The sequence below is a fragment of the Giraffa tippelskirchi genome, chromosome 5 (genome assembly GCF_054371585.1).
Source record: "Giraffa tippelskirchi isolate mGirTip1 chromosome 5, T2T-mGirTip1v1.2.pri, whole genome shotgun sequence".
Lineage (NCBI taxonomy): Eukaryota > Metazoa > Chordata > Mammalia > Artiodactyla > Giraffidae > Giraffa > Giraffa tippelskirchi.
The window spans coordinates 177,397,815-177,408,763 of record NC_137279.1 but is presented as its reverse complement, the minus strand read 5'-3'; the positions used below and the strand labels follow the sequence as shown (position 1 = coordinate 177,408,763).

General features: G+C 46.5%; 1 non-coding gene across 1 annotated transcript; it reads right to left on the bottom strand.

The window, feature by feature from the left end:
• Positions 1 to 10,095: 10,095 nt before the first annotated feature.
• On the bottom strand, positions 10,096 to 10,167 carry TRNAE-UUC (transfer RNA glutamic acid (anticodon UUC)). The gene has a single exon. It is a non-coding gene; the product is annotated as a tRNA-Glu (tRNA).
• Between the last annotated feature and the right edge of the window lie 782 nt (positions 10,168 to 10,949).

Genomic DNA, 10,949 nt, shown 5'->3' with positions numbered 1-10,949 from the left:
ATAAATCCGCAGGCTCAAAGGCAGTGCCATGCAGTGTGTCTCTGCCCGCTGACTCAGGCTATAAAAAAGGAACACAGGGCTGCCAGCTGAGCTCCCGACTGTGGAGGTGAGGTTGCTGTATCCTCATGGGGCAGATCAATTGCAACAAGCCTGCTGCTTTCCTGTCCTCTGTCTGCAGGTTTTCCGGTGCACACAGGGCACATGGCCCCACCCGCTGTACCTGCCTAGCCCATCTTGACCCTGACCCTGTCCACTCTGACCCACTCTGGAGGACCTGATGCTGATGCCTGGGGCCTGGCCAGCTATGACTAAGGAGGGTTGTAAGGAAATGTGTATACAGAAATCAGTCCTTGGCTTGAAGCATCCAGAGCCTTACCTCCTGGCCTCAAAAATTCATGAACGGAGGGACACCTTCCTGTGTGGAAACAGGGGTCCTGGACTCAAAGTCAGCCCTACTTCTTACTAGCTGTGGAACACAATAGGGCTTCTGAGCCTCAGTTTCTTCATCTAGAGCATGAGGGTAATAGAGCTTTGAGGATTATAATTTACTTCCTCTATGCCTGATCCTTGTAACTCTCATGGAACCCTCAAAGGTTATTATGCATATTATGTATTATGCCCACTTTGCAGTATTATGAGTATTAAATAAGTATAAATGAGTAATATGAATATTATGCCCACTTTGCAGATGTGAGTGGGGCAGAGAGGAAAGAAATAACTTGCCCAAGATCATGCAGCAGATAAGTGGCAGAGCTGGAAATGAGCTCAAGCCAGCCTGAAAACAGAGCCCTTATCAGCAACTTTTATAGATTTTGTAAAGGATTGGAGGAGAAACATGCATGTGAAAGAGTTTTGCAACATGTGTCCAGAATAGCGATGCTTACAACCTGCAGTCGCCCTCTAGATGATTTGAGTCCTTCTCAGTGGGTGGGATGGCTATGCTGGAGACCTACCTGGGAGAGCCAAGTTTCCCACCAGAAAGTTGCCTGATTGTACAACTACACATTGGCTTTAGTCTGCTCTCTCCATGGAGGGAGGCAGGGCCCTTCATTTAATAACTGCTATAATTTACTTATGGAGCTATTACTCTGCAAAGTATGTTTTATGTATATGCTTTGGTTGTGATCCCGTTTGTTACATGGGCTGTGGGGACATTAGGTGGGCAAGTAACAGCCAGCCAGGGCAGCAGAGTTGGGTTCCAGGCAGACTGAGTATCCCACCCTCCTGACCAGGACCCGGGAGTGAGATGTTCAGGCCTGGACCACCAGAGTTTACAATGCCTTTTACCCTGTGATCATCAGAGTCTTCTTTTAGCCCTGCCATTATCTGCCCGACAGATGGAGAAACTGAGGCCCAGGGAGAGGAGGATGCTTACTCCCCACACCTGCCTCAGCCTTCCCCAGCTGGAATGTGGAGGGGGAAGTGACGGGGAAAACCTTGCTAGCGGCACTGGACTTGTGCCTGCCAGCTGAGCTGTGGCCTTAGCAAGGGCTGGGTGTTCCTTCCAGGGAACTCGAGGTGGGGCAGGCTGGCTAGAAATGAGATCATAGGGCATGTCAGGCTGGGAAGAGGAGAGGGCAGGTCTCAAGGGGTGGGGGGTTGTGGAAAGAGGAAGAGAGCCTGAAACAGGCCAAAGATAGGGTTGATCTGGGGATAGATTAGCAGAGTTTAAACTGGGGCCACATGGGAGTATGGAGCTCTGGGATCAGAGGCTATTGGGTGCAAATTATGACTGTGCAGGTGGCACTAGTGGTAAATAAACCACCTGCTAATGCAGGAGATGCTTAAGGGTCACGGGTTTGATCCCTGGGTCGGGAAGATCCCCTGGAGGAAGACACGGCAACCCACTCTGGTATTCTTGCCTGGAGAATCTCATGGACAGAGCTACAGTCCATGGGGTCGCAAAGAGTTGGACATGACTGAAGCAACTTGGCAGCACTTATTAGAATGGTGTGTTTGGGCAGTGTCCTCATTTGTAAAAGGGTTGGAGCATTTCCTGGGTTAGAACCTGGTTCCCCCACTTATCAGCGTGACCCAGGGCAAGTGAATTCACCTCTCTGGGCCTCTGTTCCCTCATCTGTAAGATGGGCCTGATAATAATGGTAGCTGCTCACCCAGTTGTTGTGAAACTTCAAAGGTCTAGCAGCATATGTAGAAGGCGCCAAGCATTTCACAAAATCAGTTTTTGCTGCCATCATCATCGTCATCATCTACCTCAAAGGATTCCTGGGAGGCTTCATCAAGGCTATAGATGCAAACTGTTTTCCAGGGGCATTATTGGATACAACGTCCCTCAGTATCCACAGGGGATTGGCTCCAGGATCCCTGTGGATTCCAAAATCGGAGGACGCTCAAGTACCTTATATAAACTGGCATAATATTTGCATATGACTTACACACGTCTTCCCAGATGTAGTAAATCATATCTAGATTACTTATAATACCTAATACAATGTAAATGCTATGCAAACAGTTGCTAGCATGTGGAAATTCAAATTTTGCTTTTTGGAACTTTCTGCCATTTTCTTTTTTTCCCCTGAAATACATTGTTGAGTCATGAATGTGTAACCCGTGGATTGGAGGGTTGACTATAATTACGGGGCAGAGTGACAGGTGCTGTGATGGTGTGGGTGGTGCTGTGAGACTCAGGAAGAAGATGAAAGTTCTGCCTGGCTGGAAAATAGGTGTGGAAGCCTTCCTGGGAGAAGTAGCATTTTCTGAACCTCGAAGGATGTGTAGAAGTTCTCAGGTAGAGGAAGGGAAAGGCAGAGAGATGAACTTGAGTGAAAGCTTGGTGGTGAGAGAACCTGAGTATGTCTGGGAACGTGAAGCCTTTTCATTAGGCTGCATGTCTGGGGTGGAGGGCAAGGCATGAGGCTGCCCTGGGGGGAGGGGAGATGCTCAGTGCAGGATCCCTTGCCTGGGGTTTAAACTCATACCAGTAGCTGGGGAGTTCCTATACTTGTCTACCTGGCAGAATCACCTGAGATGTTTTAAAAGCACAGAATCCAGAAATTCCCTGACTGCCCAGTGGCTAGGGCTCTGTGCTTTCACTGCCAAAGGCCCAGGTTCAATCTGTTTGAGGAACTAAGATCCTGCAAGTCTTGAGGCATGGCCAAACAAACAAACAGATTCCTGGTCCCACCAGGCAATATTCTGAGTGGTAGGTTTCAGGTGGGACTCAGAAATCTATACTGTTTAAAGCTCCCCAGGAAATTCTAATGCCCACCCAGTTATGGGAACCCCAGCCAAGGGAAGGGGGTATCTCCAAGCATGGAAAGGCACTATTGGAATGCTAGATTTGAGCAGAGAACTTGAGAGGATGGAGTGTGGGTGTGTGTGTGTGCAAACGTCCCCTGACTTTGACCCCCAGCCTCCCACCCCTTCCCAAGGACGTCCACTCTCTGATGGTCACATTTGCAACCAGAGATGGACCTTGGAGATGCCACTGCCCTATACCCCTCTGGCTTCAGGAAAGACAACCTTCTTTCTCTCTGTCCATTCATTTATCTGTCCATCCATCCACCCGTTCAACACAGTTTTTGAGCTTCCCGCCCTGCCATTTGCCAGGCATGATGCTGGGTCCTGGAGATATAGGGGGAATAAAGTGGACACTCTGTGTCCTCCTAGAGAATTTCCATCTGTCCTGACTCCCTCAGCTGGCTGAGCTTAGAGTGCATTGGAAATGTGGCTAACTACAAGAGAGCTTGGACAGGAGACCCACCCATGGGCTCAGACAGCAGCAGCAATGGTTCCATCCTCCAAATCCCACAGCTTCCTGGTTCCCCCATCCCACAGGCCCAGTCTCCTCTCCCATGTGGCTCAGGCCTTGCTTGCCCAACTCGCAGCCGTCCCTGGGTGCCCCCGGCCAGGAGGGTCCTGGTACTCAGGAGAGGGGTAATCTATGTGATGTCCCCCCACCGCGCCCTGCCCCACTGCAACAGCCTCGGGTAAGGCCTGAGCATTTCCTCACAGGGGCAGCAGAAATAACAAACAGGAGGAAATGACAGGGATTCCCGGGATTTCAGAGCTCACAGCTACCCGTACAGGATGGACCCATGCAGAGAGATGAATTTAGAACGGTGTTGGTGTTGCCACAACTTCCTTGGCTTCATGCTTTAGCTCTGTTCTTTTGTTTCCTCACTCTCCCTTGCTCACTCCATCCCGCCCACACCATCACCAGGTGTGGATGGATGCGGATGTCACTGTCACTCACTGCCATTCATTCATTTCTTCCCTCATTCATTCAGCATGTATGTACCAGGTGCCAGACAGCAAGGGTGAAGCTGTTGGCAAAATAGGGCTTCCCATAGAACTCCTAGTAGTTGGGGAAGCAAACACAATGAAACAGTTCTAATACAATGTGATTATGGCTACTGTGGAGTTGTGTGCAGGGTGTTGTAAACTCAGGGGGGAACCAGCTTAGGACTGATGCTTGATGAATGAGTAGGAACTTAAGGAAAATGTGCCGTGGAGTGAGAACAAGTGTAAAGAAGGCGTGAAAAGATGTTTGCAATGGCTGTAGCACAGAGAAGGGTCAAGGGACAGAGAGAGTGCAGGGCCGTGAATGCTGGGTTAAGGAATTAGACCTTTCTGTCGTAGGTAATGGGGAGCCATTGGAAAATTGTGAGCAGGAGAGGGACATGGTCAGATTTGCATCTGAGTACGTGGTGTGGAAGCTGGTTTGGGGGAATGGGCTGGTGTTGGAGGGGCCAGGCAGAGTGTCCAGTGAAGAGGACCAGACATAGTCCAGGGAGGAGTAGCCAGGGCCTAACCTAGGGCAAGAGCAGGTGGCTCGGCAGGTGCAAGCATCTTTGGGTAGAAGTACTCAGGTGAGCACAGGGCAGATGGGCTGCAGAGCTGGCTCCACTCAGGGCAGCTGGGCATTTCCAGGACTCAAGGTCAAAGAGAGGCTGGGGCAGGCAGGAACTTCAGGAGCTCCTGGTTTTGATCTTGAGCAGGCTGAAGTTCAGCAGATGCAACTGGGGTGTGTCTAGAGACTTAGGAGGTCCTTGACAGGACCCCAGTCCACACAGAGGAGTCAGGGCCAGTCCAGCCCTAGAGAAGAGTTCCCATGAGCCAGGCTGGGTGTTAGATGGTCCCCTGGCCCTAAAGAGAGAAAAAGTTATAGGCAAGGAACAGAGGACACCTGGCTGCAGCACCTTCACGTTCTGGAAATCTCCTTTCTCTGGCTATCTGTAAAGATGGGCTATGGGGGCACTTGGGGCTGTTTTCTTGCCCAACCCCCTCACATGAGGCTCCCCTCAGACTCCTTGTCATACCATGTGACACGAGCGATCTTAGTTCCTCAACCAGATAGGGAACCCGTACCCACTGCGGTGGAAACATGGAGCCCAAACCACTGGACTGCCAGGGAAGGCTCACCGAGCTCCCTCCTCATCTTGATTCCAGTTACCCTCTATCTACTCCTGACCTGGAAACGCGAAGTCTTCAAGGGCCTGTCCTGACTCTTTTTCCAAGGTCCTTTGAGGATGAATTCTGGCTTTGCTTCACCCACTCAGGTGCCTTTGGGAGTGCACCCACATCGCCAGCCCCTGTCCAGATACACTCACAGAATGAGGCTCTCAGGGTAATTGGCCGGAAGCGTTCACTCCCAGCTAATTAGTCACTCATATTATAGACATTTACCTAAGCACCCTCAGTGTGCCGGTCCCCGAACTGAATCAGATTCAGTCTTTGTCCTGGAGGGTTCAAAGTCCAATGGGGACAAACACATTCAATGCAACACAACCTATTACAACACGACAACACAACTCAATAAGACTCAGCTCAACACAACACACTTCAGACCTCAGGTCTGTGTTCCAGATCTCTGGGGCAAGATTTGGAAAAAAGCTCACCTCACAGACAAAAAGGTTGTGGGGGACAAAAGGTGCTTGTAAGAATGCCAGCAGTAGAGGGCAGAGAGGTAAGGAGGTTCCACGGTCAGAATACCTGGCTTCAGTCCTGCCACTGTGGCCCAGGACTGATGACTTAACTCTGTGCTTCAGTTTCCACATCTGCAAAATGGAGACAGTAATGTGTATCTCATAGGGTTTGAGGGTTAATTGAGATAATACAGATTAAGTGCCTGGCATACTGTCTGGAGAAGACTCTTGAGAGTCCCTTGTACTGCAAGGAAATCAAACCAGTCAATCCTAAAGGAATTAACCTTGAATAATCATTGGAAGCATTGATGCTGAAGCTGAAACTCCACTACTTTGGCCACCTGATGCAAAGAACCGATTCATTGGAAAAGACCCTGATGCTGGGAAAGATCGAAGGCAGGAGGAGAAAGGGACGACAGAGGATGAGATGGTTGGATGGCATCACCAACTCAATGGACGTGGGTTTGAGCAAACAAGGACAGGGAAGCCTGGAGTGCTGTAGTCCATGGGGTCGCAGAGTCAGATACGACTGAGCGACAGAACAACAACATGGTAGCACTGGCTGTGGTGGTAGGTGGTTATTGCCTAGAATTGTAAACCGTATTGTATTCTTAGATTCTTGGAGTTGTAGAACCATAGGATCTTACACCCTTAAAAATAGAGCCTAAAGAAAATATGTTGGTAGTGGTGGTGGTGCTATTCGCTAAGTCCTCTCCAACTCTTTTAAAATCCCATGGACTGTAGCCCTCCGGGCTCCTCTGTCCACGTGATTTCCCAGGCCAGAAGACTGGAGTGGGTTGCCATTTCCTTCTCCAGGGGATCTGCCAGACCCAGGAATTGGACCCATGTCTCCCGCATTGCAGGTGGATTCTTTACTGCTGAGCCACCAGGGAAGTTCCAAAGAAAACACAGAGCCTGAATATTAGCTGGGCTGGTCTCCTTGCTTCTTTAGATGGAGGTGAAATTTCCTTTAATGTCTCCGGCCAGGGCCGTCACATTCAGTTGTTCAGGATGTGCACTCTGTGCCTCTAGAAAGAGCTGTCCACATAAACTTTGATAGGAATGGAGTCCCCTAGATGACTACCCCACCACACAGAGAGGCCCCACCTTCTCTAGAGAAGCCTGCTAAACTCCAGGGGGTTCACACCCACCCCTGTTATCTCTGCCTCCAGCAAAACATGCTGGCTTTGTCCTGAACAACACTGACTGGAATGTGATGAGACCCAGAATTTTATTTAGGTTTTGTATGAAAAATAAAATCACTCCTCCCAAGTACAGAGGATTTGGAATCTTCCACATCGTATGGAGCTCAGCCTACTGGCGTCTAGAGAGCACTGTGCACCCACCTTACGTCTCTCTCCCCCACCCTCTCTCCCTCCCTTGCTTCCTTCCAGTTCATTCCTCAGAAGTCCAGGCTCTCTATGGGGTCTCTCCTCAAAGCCCTTATTAAATCATTTCCCCAGAAACACAGTTCCTTCTCTTCCCAAGAACAATTCTGGGCCATGTGTTAAGTAATAATTTTGTGTACCTTATTACATTTAGTACTGCTTATGAAACCCGAGACTCAGAGAACATTAAAAGCTAATAACCTTAGAAGATTCTTGGAATAATCTAGTGTAAGGATGGTAGATTCTAAGAATCATGGAAAATTTTAGAACCCTCCGCTTCTTACAGTTGGAGGGAAGGCCATGGAGGATCGTGGAGTCCACACCTTATTCAATGCAGCATCTCCTCCGTAACTGAGTGGCTGGCAGCTGTTCAGACTGCTCTGTTACCTTTACTAGAACACAGCGCTCACTCTCTGGACCAGGTGGCCCATTCCATTGTTAGATTATGACAGACATCAACTGTCTGTAGAAATGCTTGCGATAAGGAGGTCCTTGACTAACTTTCTTCTCTACCTGTGATAACACAGGTGGACTCTAGCCCAAGGTGTACCGAGTTTTGAGAGCAGTGATGATTGGGAAGACCAAGATGCAGTAAACTAGCTCGATCTGGGAGCTGGGACCTGAGTGATCCAATGTATGACAGTCATGGTGAGCTCAGCTATGACTGGCACAGGGCTGCAGCTGGAGAATGACCATAGTGGTGATGACTATCGTGTATTGATAAGTTGTATTTTCATTTATTTCAAAATATTTTAAAATTTTGCTTAAGATTTCTTGTTTGACCCATGTGTTGTTTAGAAGTGTTGTTTAATATCCAAGTAATTTGGGATTTTCCAGCTACCTTTCTGTTATTGATTGCTAGCTTAATCCCATTGTGGTCCAAGAGTGGATCTTATATGACTTCTATTGCTTTAAATTTGTGATGGTGTGTATCATGGGGGCAGCGTGTGGACTATCTTGGTGAATGCTCCATGTGAGTTTTGGGAGGATATGTATTCTATTCTTGTTGGATGGAGTAGTTAATAGGTATCAATTATATTCAGCTGATTGATGGTGTTTCGCAGTTCAGTTTTGTCCTTACTGGTTCTCTGCGTACTGGATGCGTCCATTTCTGATGGAGGAGTGTTGAGCTGTCATTTGTAATAGTGGAGTTATCTATTCCTCTTTGCAGTGCTATCAGTTTTTGCCACATGTGTTTTGATGCTCTGTTGTTAAGTATGCACACATTAAAGATTATTATGTTTTCTTGGAGAATGGACTCCTTTATCACAATGTAATGCCCCTTTTCATCCGTGATAACTTTTCTTGCTCTAAAATCACCTCTGGCTGAAATCAATATAACTGCTCAAGATTGCTTTTGATTAGTGTGAGCCTGGAATATCTTCCTCTAACCTTTACTTTTAATTTATACTTATCTTTATATTTAAAGTGGGTTTCTCGAAGGCAGCTTGTAGTTGGGTCTTCTTTTTTGATCTACTCTCACAATCTGTCTTTTAATTGATATATTAGACTTTTAATATTAAGGTTATTATTGATATAGTTGGATTAATATCTACCATATTTGTTACTTTTATTTATTTCCTGTCTTTTGTTCCTATTTTTGTCTTCCACTCTTTTTCTGGCTTTTCCTTTCTTAGCATATCAATTATAATTTTTAAAAATATTCTTAGTGGTTTCTCTAGAGCTTGCAATATACATTTACAATTAATCCAAGTTTACTTTCACATAACACTTCTGCTTTACAGTAGTGCAAGTTCCTTATAATAGCAAATATTCCTAATTCTTCCTTACCATCCCTTGTATCATTGCTCCCATTCATTTCATTTATGCATGTTATTATCATCAAATACATTGTTGTTATTTTTATTTTGAAACTGTTATCTGTTAAGATCAGTTAAAAAGAGACAAATTTAAATTCAATTAAATTTTCACTTATTCCTTCTCTGATACTCTTCCTTTTTTAATGCAGGTCCAAATTTCTGACCTATATCATTTTCCTTTTCTCTGAAGTTCTTTTAACATTTTTTGCAGGGCAGGTCTACTGGCAACAAAGTCTGTCAGTGTTTGTTTGTCTAAGAAAATCATTATTTCTCCTTTACTTTGAAGGAAATTTCACAGGATACAGATTCTAGTGTGTGTGTTTTTTTTTTCCCCCAGTCCTCTGTTTCACCTCATTCTCTTCTTCCTTGCCTGATTTCTGAGGAGAATTTGGATGCAATTCTTATCTTTGCTCCCCTACAGATAAGGTGTTGTTTTCCTTCGGCTTCTTTCAGGATTTTTTTCTTTATTTTTGATTTTCTGCAGTTTGAACACAATAGGTGCAGGCTTTTTTTTTTTTTTTTTGGCAGGGGGCGGGATGGGGGTCAGGTTATTGGGCTTGGTGTTCTCTGAGCTTTCTGGATCTATCTGTGATTTGGTGTCTGACATTAAATTGGGAAAATTCTCAATCCTTATTCCTTCAATTACTGCTTCTTTTTCTTTCTCTTCTTCTTCCTCAGGTATTCCTGGTGCATGTATGTTACACTTTTTGTAGTTGTCTCTTAGTTCTTGGCTCTTCTGCCCCATTTTTTCCCAGTCTCTTTTCATTTTGCCTTTCAGTTTTTAAAGTTTCTATTGAAATATTCTCAGGCTCAGAGATTCTTTCCTCAGCTGTGCCGAGTCTACTAATGAGCTCATCAAAGTCATTCTTCATTTTCGTTATAGTGGTTTTGATTCTAGCATTGCTTTTTTGGTTCTTAGGAATTCCAACTCTGCATATTTTGCACATCTTTTTTTTTTTTTTTTTTTTTTTTAGCCACACTGTGACTTTCAGGATCCCAGTTCCTAGCCAGGGATTGAACCTGGGCCATGGCAGTGAAAGTGCCAAATCTTAACCACTAGGCCACCAGGGAACTCCAGTAAGTACTTTTTAGATATGATCTCATTTAATCTTTACCTCAACACTGTGAAGTAATACCATTATTTGATTCTGTAGAAGCAGTTATTGTGATTGAGCAAGAGTACGTGACTCCCTTAAGTTCACACCATTAGAAAGCAGGATTTGATAATCAGATATGTCTGATTACAAAGCCAGTATGTGTCTGGTTCCTGTCCCCCCACATCACCTCCCATAACTGAGAAGATTCCAGATAGGGCTTCGGGACCAGAGGCAAGCGCAAGTCAGAACTAGACACAGGAGCCCAAGTCAAAATGGAGAAGGAGAACCAGAGGCTAAGAAAGTTCTCAGGGCTCTTTCCTAGCAGGAAAGACATCAGGTCTCTAGAGGTAAGTGCTAAACCCCAACTCTGTCCCTTCCAGCTATGGGGCCTTAGGGGAGTCACATTACCTCCTCCAGCCTCACATTCTTACTAAGCAGCCCCGGATCAGGAAAATGGCAACTGCTCTAAAAAGGAAGTTCTTCCTGTTGTTGCTAGGTAGTAGTTAATGTTGCCAGTTGGGAGGCTGCAGGTGCCAATCCCTTCCTGCCCTGGCCAGTGAGGCCAGTAACCAGAGAAGAGGTCAGAGTTGCCAGAGACTATAGCTGGGATGGTGAGAGGAAGGGAAGGCACTGGGGTTCTCAGTGAGGAATCATTCTGTTGACAAAGTACAATGAGACACCCCAGCTCGACTTCCCACGGGGCATGCTGGTTACCTCCTCTCCCTGGCTAACTGCTCTGGTTGGTTCCCCAGGGCC